The sequence below is a fragment of the Cricetulus griseus genome, chromosome 2 (assembly GCF_003668045.3).
Source record: "Cricetulus griseus strain 17A/GY chromosome 2, alternate assembly CriGri-PICRH-1.0, whole genome shotgun sequence".
NCBI lineage: Eukaryota > Metazoa > Chordata > Mammalia > Rodentia > Cricetidae > Cricetulus > Cricetulus griseus.
Genome location: NC_048595.1, coordinates 396,925,532 through 396,935,249, shown reverse-complemented (window position 1 = coordinate 396,935,249; position 9,718 = coordinate 396,925,532). Strand labels below are relative to the sequence as shown.

Sequence of the window (9,718 nt, the reverse complement as noted above, 5' to 3'; positions counted from 1 at the left end):
CACCCCCGTGCGAGCCCGGGAAGGGGCGGGGCTTCGCGGCCGCGCGCCCGAGAAGGACCCGGATTGGACGCGACGCCGCTCTCGCTGGCAGGACCGGAAATGGGTCGTCCTGAGGGAGCGCGGGGCCCCGCCGGGAGGTAGCGTTTGTCAGCTCGAGGACGCCGTCTCCTTGAGCGGCCCTGTGCCCTCGTCCGGTCCCTAGGGCCTCGCAGCTTGCGGGCGCTTCCCTTGACCTCTGCGGTGCCCAGGGCGTCGGGCCCCAGCGGGGTCAGCTGGGGGTAGGGGAGGAAGAGCAGTGGGGTGGCGCGACGAGCGCCCTCTGGTGGCGGAGGCAAGACTGTCCGCTCTCCTGTCAGTCTGGGGGCCTGTAGTGGAGACTATTGTGAAGAACTTGTCACTTGTGCCCTCTCCCTCGCTTCCTCTCTCCCTCCTTCCTTCCCTCCCTCCCTCCCTCCTTTTCTCCCTACTCTACTCTTCCCTCCCCTTCCAGCCCTTGCCTACCACTCCTCAGGTGCCCTTGTCACATAGTAGGTGTGCAGTGGATATTTTGGAGTAAATGACTGCTGAAACTAGGAAGTATTTCCAGGCGTTCGGCTGCCTGTGAATGTTTACAACAACTCTGTTGTGTCCCCAAGCACTTTAACTGGCAGGGAGCGTGCTGAAACCAGTGTCTAAAGTCAGTTTCGGCGCTTTAGTGTGGGACCTTGGACATGTCACTTGAGTGTGTTTCCTGTGCAGTGTGCCTGTGTAATAAGAATTCCGTGAGGGTTCAAGGGTGGGATGTTTGCAGAAGTTCCCACATCTGTGAAATGTTAGGAAGGGCTGGTGACAGCAACACAGCTCCAAAGCTGTACTATACACTTGCTGGGTAGATGAAGTAGGTAGGATAGAAAATTGACTGAAAGATGGTGTTTCTCCCTTCTCTGGTAGCTCCTGAGTCCTCTACTGTGGCTTCCAAGAATATTTGGTTCAGTAATAGCAGAACTCCCAGGAGAAAAGGGTGGGCAGAACAAGGATGGTTTTGTAAGAGAACTGCAAAAGTTCTGCCGGGAAGAACAAACTAAAGGGAAGGCATTTCGTGTGGTAGGAGGGTGGGGGTTTGCTGTGCACGCCTGAGGACCTGAGTCTGATCCGTGACACCCATGTCTAAAGCCAGGCATGGTGATAAGTGACCCTCATGGAGCCTTAGAGCCAGGACACTGGCAGGAGGAGCTCTGGCACTTGCTGGCCAGCCATCTAGCCAAGTTAGCAGGTTACAGGGTCAGAGGGGAGCCCATCTCAGAAAAACCAAGCGGAGAGGATTGGCAAAGACAGTACACATGTACGGTATAGACATACACATGTCCAGCAGCACACGTATGCAAACGTGCACAAACACAAAAAGAAAAAACGACAGGGTTTCATTTCTCACAGCTGTTTACTTCTTTCATTTCCCCTTATGATGAGGGATGTCCTTCTATATATATGTTTCTCTTATTGGTTGATGAATAAGACACTATTTTGTCAATAGCCAGTAGAGGCAGGAAGATAGGTAGGACTAGGAGACGACGAGAATTCTGGGAAAGGTAGGCAGAGAGAGAGAGGCTCAGCAGAGAGACGCCACATAGCCGAAAAGGAGAAACAGGTCCGGAGGTTCTCCTGTAAGCCAAGACCACATGGAAACATACAGATTTATAGAAATGGGTTAATAATTAAGACAGAGCTAGCCAATAAGAAGCCCTAGCCTTCGGCCAACAATTTAATAATATAGTGTCTCTGTGTGTTTATTTGGGGTTGAAGTGGCAGTGGGACCTGGTGGGATAAGAAAACTACAGCAACACCCTTACCCTACACACACACACACACACACCATACAGCCTTGTTGCTCTAACTCCTGTCTCTTCAGCTAGCTCTCCTGTCTTGTCTGCCTTACTCTGTACTGTTAAAGTGGCCCCCCACTGCTTTCTCTGTCACTTTCCCTTCCTCTAGTCCTCTGTCTGCAAGTAGCCATAGGACACTGTGTTTTTTCTGTTTTGTGTTGTGTTTTCAGACATGATGAGCTCAGTGTACCCAAGCTGGCCTTGAACCCCCAATTCTGTTTGCATCCTTCTCCCAAGTGCTGGAATTATGGGCACAGAGAACCATCCATGGCTCAGAGAACTCTTCCAAAATAGTCTGTCAGTCTTGTTAGCATATGCCTGTAATCCCAGCACTTATGATCCCACACAGGAGGACCATGAGGTTGAGGCCACCTTGGGCCACATAGTGAGACCTCTTCCTCTTTCCCTCCACCTGCCTCCTCTCCTTCCCTCCCCCCTCCTCTTTCAGCTCTCTCACTCTTTCCCTCTCTCCTCTCTCTCCTTTCACCCCTTCCTCTCTCATGTCTCCTCTTTCTTTCCCTTTCTCCTCTCTTTCTCATTTTCTCATCTCTTCCTTTCTCTTCTCTCTTCTCCTCTCTCTCTCTCTCTCTCTCTCTCTCTCTCTCTCTCTCTCTCTCTCTCTCTCACACACACACACACACACACACACACACACACACACAGAGTTAAATACACATAGAGTTTAAATGTTTTGTATACAAGAGAACAACTACTTTAGAGCTAAGTTACTTCATCTTCCATCGTTGTTCATCTGTGTTTCCATAGCAGCTACCTCTGGTTGTGCTGGCTCTTTGTCTAGGTGTGCAGTGGCATCCCCATTGGCAGCTTGTCTTCTGCTGCTAAAGCCACATAACCATCTGCATCCAGGTTACTTCACATCTCTCTGTTCGAAAGAAAAATGGGTAAGCCAAATGTTCTCTTTGACTTGGGGCAGTACTCAGAACAAGAACTCCTGAGTGCATTGTGACACTTGGGTTCCTCATTTCTCCTTTGGCAGGGATTGAAAATTGTTGTTCTCTTTCACAATGGGCCTTGTCCACCAGAGTCATGTCTTCAGATTTTCCTCTCTCCTAAGCAACCTGGTCTCCCTCCCTCTGAGCACTGTAGAAAGCTCCAGAAGCTGACTGAAGCCCTTTCCCAGAAAGTTCACACAAAGAAAGCTGATGAGGACATTTTGCCTCTCTGCTTCTGAAGGATTTCCGTTGCCTGTGTTTATTTTTCCTCAGTGAGGCGAAGGGTTGTCTGTTCCATTCTCATTCACCACAGCTCTGTGTTATAGAAAACCAAGCTTGATGCTTGTAGCCAGCTGTACTTACCCTTGCTGTGTTCGAGTATGTATGTGTTCATGTGTGTTTGCATACATGTGGTGACTAGAGGCAGACCTCAGGTGTCTTCCTCAGTTGCTCTCCACTTTGTTTTTTGAGACAGTCTTTCGTTGTCTAGGCCAGCTTGCCAATGAGTTCTAGGCTCTTAGGATTGCCTGTCTCTGGCTCCCCAGAACTGGAATGGCCTGGATTTTATGTGGGTGCTGGGAATCTGAACTCAAGAGTTCTCATGCTTGTCTGGAAGGCACCTTCTAACTGAGCCATCTCCCTAGCCCCTTTCCTTGTTTTTCATAGTACTTAATAGAATCATAATTAGCTGCTGTATTATACATTTCATGATGATCTGCCCCAAGAATTCAGTTTACTATATTTCCAGTCCCTGATTCAGGGCAAGTATGCTGGCTAGTATGCTGACACAAGCTAAAGGCATTTTAGACGAGGGACTATCAGTTAAGAAAATGTTCCCACTGGATGACCTGTGAGCAAGCCTGTGGTACATTTTACATGATTAGTTATTGATGTGGAAGGGCCCAGATTCTTGTAGATGGTAGCACCCCCGAGCTGGTGATCTCAGGTGCTATAAGAAAGCAGGCTAAGCCTGGTGATGGTGGTGCATGCCTTTAATCCCAGCACTTGGGAGACAGAGACAGGCAGATCTCTGTGAGTTTGAGGGGTCAGCCTGGTCTACAGAAGGAGTTCTAGGACAGCTAGGGCTACATAGAGAAAAACCCTGTCTTGAAAAACCAAAAAGAAAAAACAAGACAGAAAGAAAAGGAAAAAGGTAAGCAGGTTGAACCAGCCATGAGGAGCAAGCCAGTAAGCAGTACCTCTTCATGGCCTCTGCTTCATTTCCTGCTTCTCAGTTCCTACTCTAACTTACAGAAAAATGAACTGTGTGATATGGAATACCCCCAAGTTGCTTTTGGTCATGGTGTTTTATCACAGCAACAGAAACCTTAAGACAACCAGGTATGAAAAAGGTTTAAGCAATGAGTAGATACACAGAAAATGTAGCAGTGGTCTTACAGACTTTCCTATTGTAGTCCACAGTGTCTGCTTTTATTTTTTTTTTGTCTTTTTAATATGATGCTTTTTTAAAAGTACTGCTTTGAAACATATCCCAGTGGATTTTAGTTTTGCAAGATTGTGCAGACCAATGGGTAGAATCACTTAAAAATAATAAAGAGAAGTAAAACAACAACAACAACAACAACAAAAAGCCAACACATATTTAGAGTGTTATTCTGAGCCTAGTGTTATTCTGAGCCTTGTGTTAAATGCTAAATATTGTTAATCAGCCTTTTAAAAAGCAAATAGTGCAGGGCTGGGGAGATGGCTCAGTATTTAAAAGTACTGTCTGCTCTTCTAACAGCTTCTGCTCATAATTCCAGATCTAGGGGCTCCAACAGCACTTCACACACACACACACACACACACACACACTCACACATGTACATAACTAGAAACAATAGAGGCCCTGGAGAGATGACTACATGTTTAAGAATGCTTTCTCCTCTTGCAGAAGACCCAAGGTTGGTTCACAGCACCCACATGGCAGCTCCAGGCACACACAAAATGCAAATACATACATACTGGCAAAACATTCATGCAGGCAAAATTAAATTTTTAAAAAATCAATAGAAATGAGACTTTAAAAGATCAGTAGCCAGGTAGTAGTGGCACTTGCCATTAATCCCAGCACTTGGGAGGCAGAGGCAGGAGGATGGCAGTGAGTTCCAGGACAGCCAGGGCTACACAGAAAAACCCTTGTCTCAAAAAACAAAACAAATAAATAAACAAAAAACCAAAAAAACAGAAGCCAAGTGTGGTGACTCACACCTGTAAACCCAGCATTCGGGAGACTGAGTTCAAGGTCAGCTTGGGCTGTAAGTATCTCTAGGTAGCAAAGCTGTGCCTCAAAGCAACTGTGCACATGTGAGGCCCGGAGTCTAAACCTCCCAGAGCTCCTTCACATAAAGCCAGAGGCAGCAGTGCATACATTTTTTTCATCTTTATTTTTATTTTATGTGTATGGTATTTTGCCTACATGTGTCTGTGGAGGCCAGAAGAGGGTATCAGATGCCCTTGAGACTGGAGTTACAGACAGTAGAGCCCTCTTGTGAGTTTTGGGGATGGAACCCAGGTCCTCTGGAATAGCCACAGGTGCTCTTAACCACTGAGCTGTCTCTCTAGCCCCAAGTGCATACATTTTGAATCCCAGCATTCCTGTGGAAGCCATGGGGGTGGGGGAGGGAGGGAGTCAGCTCTCCTGGAATGTGCTTCAGGGAAGAGAGAAAGACAAGAGACCAAGTGGAAGACAAGGACAGACATCTTAGGTTGACCTCTGACTGCCACATGTATGGCATGGTAATGGATGCTGACGCATGTGATTGCTCACACACATGCACAAAGATAAAAAAAAAAAAAAAAAAAAAAGGAATGTATAGCTGTGGAAGTGGTGGCTGATGCTGAGCCAGCTGGGGTCGGGTTGGAACAGCCTGTATGAATGCAAGTGAGTGTGAACTGTAGATAAACTGAAACTGCGATTGTCTGAGTCAGGAAAATTGAGAAGCCTTGGGGTAACGACGTCCATTTACTGAGTCAAGGCTTATTGAAGTGAAAATGTCTATGGTGTTCTGAAGTAAAGTTGCAAGGAATTGAAATGACACAAATTATTTGGGAATTTATTAAAGAAAAACTACATGTTTCCCTACATGGAACTGGTTCTGCATAGGTATATGAGTGTTTTGCCTTCATGTGTATATGTGCTCACGTCTGTAATGCCAGCTATTTGAAGGAAAGTCAAAGCAAGTGTTGCTGAGTTCCAAGCTAACCTAAACTACAATGTGAGGCCCTGTCACAACTAACAAAAGTGTGTGTTGGGGGACGGGGAGTGTCCTGCCTAGGAAGAAAAGAGTACATGACTGTAGGCTGTTAAAGAATTTTTAAAGACTCAAAACAGATTTTAACTAGTTGGTAATAATTTGGGAACTAGTTATTGTGGTTGTGAAGAGGTGGGGTGGTTAGGGCTTTTTTGGTAGTTGTATTTCAGGTTTTTGGTTTGGTTTGGGTTTTCTAGACAGCGTTTATGTAGCCCAAACTGTTCTGGAGCTTACTATGTAGAGCAGACTGGCCTCGAACTCACAGAGTAGAGTCTGCCTGCTTCTGTCTCCCAAGTGCTGGGATTAAAATCATGTGCTACCACCACCCTGCTGTATTTCAGGGTTTTTGTTTGTTTGCTTTTGTTTTTTAAATTCTATGTACATTGGTGTTTTGCCATGTTTGGACATAGGTGTCGGATACCCTGGAACTGGAGTGACAGTTGTGAGCTGCCATGTGGGGGCTAGGAATTGAACCCCGGTCCTCCTGAAGAGCAGTCAGTGCTTTTAACCACTGAGCCATCTCTCCAGGCCCCTGTATTTCAGTTTTTTAATAGAGCTTCATAGTGGTGTAGGCCATTTATTCTTTCCTTTCTCCAGGAAATTTTTGTTGTTGTGATTTTGTTTTTTGAGACAGGTTTCTCTGTGTAGCTTTGGAGCCTGTCCTGGAACTAGCTCTTGTAGACCAGACTGGTCTTGAACTCACAGAGATCCACCTGCCTCTGCCTCTTGAGTGCTGGGACTAAAGGTGGTGTTCTACTACCGCCCAGCTTCTCCTGGAAGTTTTAAAACAAAAAAAAAAAATAAAACCCACCCATTTGTGGATGGATTCCCCAGAGAAATGGCTACTATAACATGAAAAATAGTGCCCACAACTCCTGTAGAATTGGGGTTGGAGATTCGTAGATATTCAGCATTTCCTAGGCCAAAAAGTAAGAAAGTGCATGGATTGGTACAAGTATGTAAATTATCTAAAGCTGGAGCAGAAAATGTTTTTGTTTGGAAAACGTCTAAGTGACCATCTTTGTGTTTGTGCAGCAGTAGGAATAGCTTGAGAAAGGAAGACAAGGAAAAGACCCTGAAGAAATGAAAGGCAGCTTTATCGTTAGCTGCTTTTGAGAGCTGAGGCTTTCCTGTAAGGCCACGGGAAACAACTCATTAAATGAGTATTCTATTACTTTCAGTAAGCCATTACATATTATAAAAGGCTTATGTATAGCCAGGCAGTGGTGTCGTACACCTTTAATCCCAGCTCTTGTGAGGCAGAGGCAAGTGGATCTCTTTGAGTTCAAGGCCAGCCTGGTCTACAGAGCGAGTGCCAGGATAGGTAGGGCTGTTACACAGAGACATCCTGTCTCAAAAAACCATAAATAAATAAATAAATAAATGGTGTGTGTGTGTGTGTGTGTGTGTGTGTATAGTATGATAGAGCACCTCTTTTTTATACTTAGTACATGGGTTCCTTTCCTAGTGCTGGAAAAAAAAAAAACTAAAACAAGTTGGATAACTGTGAGAATGGTGTTAAATATATGTTGAGACTAGTTGGCAATCGAAGCTGCTTGAGTTGGGCATGTAGCACATGCCTAAAGTCCCAACTTGGGAGCTACGGCAAGAGGGTGAGCTGCTTGATGATAGCACTGGCTATAGAAGGAAAGCAAGGCTAGCTGGAGCTATATGAGACTCTATCTCAAACACTAACAACCCCATAGGGTTGGGGACATAGGTCAACAATAGAGTACTTCTCTAGCATGCAGGAAGTCCTGAGTTCAACCTGAGATGTCCCCTCTGGTAGCCATGATGGTCTCTGTTATAGAAGCTCACCGGCTATCTGGGCTTTTATTAGATAGTATCCTCAATCCAGCTTGTTAGGCAGTGTGTTTATTCATTTGGTGTTTGGTTTGGTTTGGTTTTGCTGTATGACCTAGGTTAGCCACAGACTGTGCCTCAGCTCCGCAGTGATTAGATGGCAGATGTGGGAAGTTTATTTTGGACACATACCTAAAAGGCAGTGACTGCATCACACATGGTTTCTCACATTTCCGGAAAGCCTGCGGGACGCAGAAGGGGAATTTCTGAGCATCCTGGCAGCACCTCTTGTTGAGGAATAGGGAAGTTGGCTGTGAATCCCAGATTCTACTCTGAGAAAAGCAGTGGTTCCTTGAGTTACTAAGCAGAGCTGTTGAACAGCTTTGGTTCGGTCGTGACTCAGGGAATCTGGTTCCAGAAAGCAAGAGGCATCTACAAGTCTGGGGAATTGTGTATTGTGTGTTTGTCTGAGAACAACCACAGCTAAAAAAACAAACACAAAAGCCAACTGTCAAAAAGCTTACTACTTGCTATTTTGTAATGCACTTCCATGGAGACTTAAGTACTCTGCAGCGTCCCTGTCCCTTCTATTCCCTGCCCTAGGACATTCTGCACACAGTGGAACATGAAGTTTGTAGTTTGCTGACTAGAAGCTGTGATGGGGGTTGGGACCGAGAATCCATTTTTTCTTTAGAGCAGTATGTTACTGAGATTTGAGAAAAGAGCAAATGTCTTGAGTTTCATTGGCCATCCTCACTTATTCTCAGCACCTAGACCAGTTATGTGTCTCTACCATAGCCACAGCCTGCTCCAAACCTCACAGCAGCACCACCTGAAGGACATAATCCTAAATATTTAGAAGGCGATGTGATGGACACATCATTTATACTTGGCAAAACAGTTGCCTCCCTTCCTGGGCCCAGGACTTCCCCAGCTGTGACCAGCTTTACTGTCCCTGATGTGAATGCCCTTCTGTGCAGCAAACCTCAAGTCTAATCAGAAAGTGGTTGGTTGTTTACCTCCACCCCAGTCATGCTACTATTGACCTTGCCTGGCAGACAGGTAGTATAACATGCAGGGTCAGCAGCTGAGTAAAAGTGATAATGACAGTCATCCATTGTCCCCCCCCCCCCTCCTCCTGCCCTTCCATCCAAAGCCTGCATAGTACCCTCTAGCACTCTGAGGGCTAGCCAGTGGGGAGGGAGTGCCAGCTCATTTCAGCTTGAATCCTCTGTGTCCTGTAAACCTGTATTGTTAGGGGCCAGGTATTCTTAATTGCTTAAGGAGCTGGCATGTAGATGAGTGTTGGCTTTCTAGGTTTTTCAGTTGTATGGTGGTTTGAATGAAAATGGCCCCATAGACTCATAGGGAGTGGTATTATTGATAGTGTGGCCTTGTTGGAGGAAGTGTGTCACTATGGGAGTGGGCTTTGAGGTTCCGAAGCTCAAGCCAGGCGCAATGGCTCGCTCACTCTCCCTTCCTGCTGCTCATGGATCAAGGTGTAGAACTCTCAGCTTCTTCTCCAGCACCATGTCTGCACTATGTCCTGCCATGATGATAATGACTACACCTCTGAACTAAAAGCCAGTCCCAGTTAAATGTTTTCCTTTATAAGCATCCCTGTGCTCATAGCATCTATTCACAGGCATGAAAACCTAACTGAGACAGGTTGTTTGCCCACATTGTCAGCTGACTTCAGAGTTCTGATCTGTTACATTTGTTACAACTGGTGGGAAGCAGTGGCTGTTATCTTTATGGTCTAGACAGGCTAACTTGCCACCAAACAAGCAAGTTTGAGAAGCTAATAAGAACTTTTCATTGAAATCCAGGTTGTTTCTTCTATTTCCTT

General features: G+C 45.8%; 1 long non-coding RNA gene across 2 annotated transcripts in view; it reads left to right on the top strand.

Annotated features, from left to right (window-relative positions):
* The first annotated feature begins 15 nt into the window (after positions 1-15).
* The window catches only part of LOC113833572, a 39,925-nt gene continuing 30,222 nt past the window's right edge, over positions 16-9,718 (top strand). The window contains exon 1 of one of the 2 annotated variants that reach the window (XR_003481444.2): positions 16-137. This is a non-coding gene — a long non-coding RNA (uncharacterized LOC113833572). Of the gene's footprint in view, positions 138-2,535; positions 2,762-9,718 lie in introns of those variants that run through there. The other variant, XR_004768643.1, reaches the window with a different exon arrangement.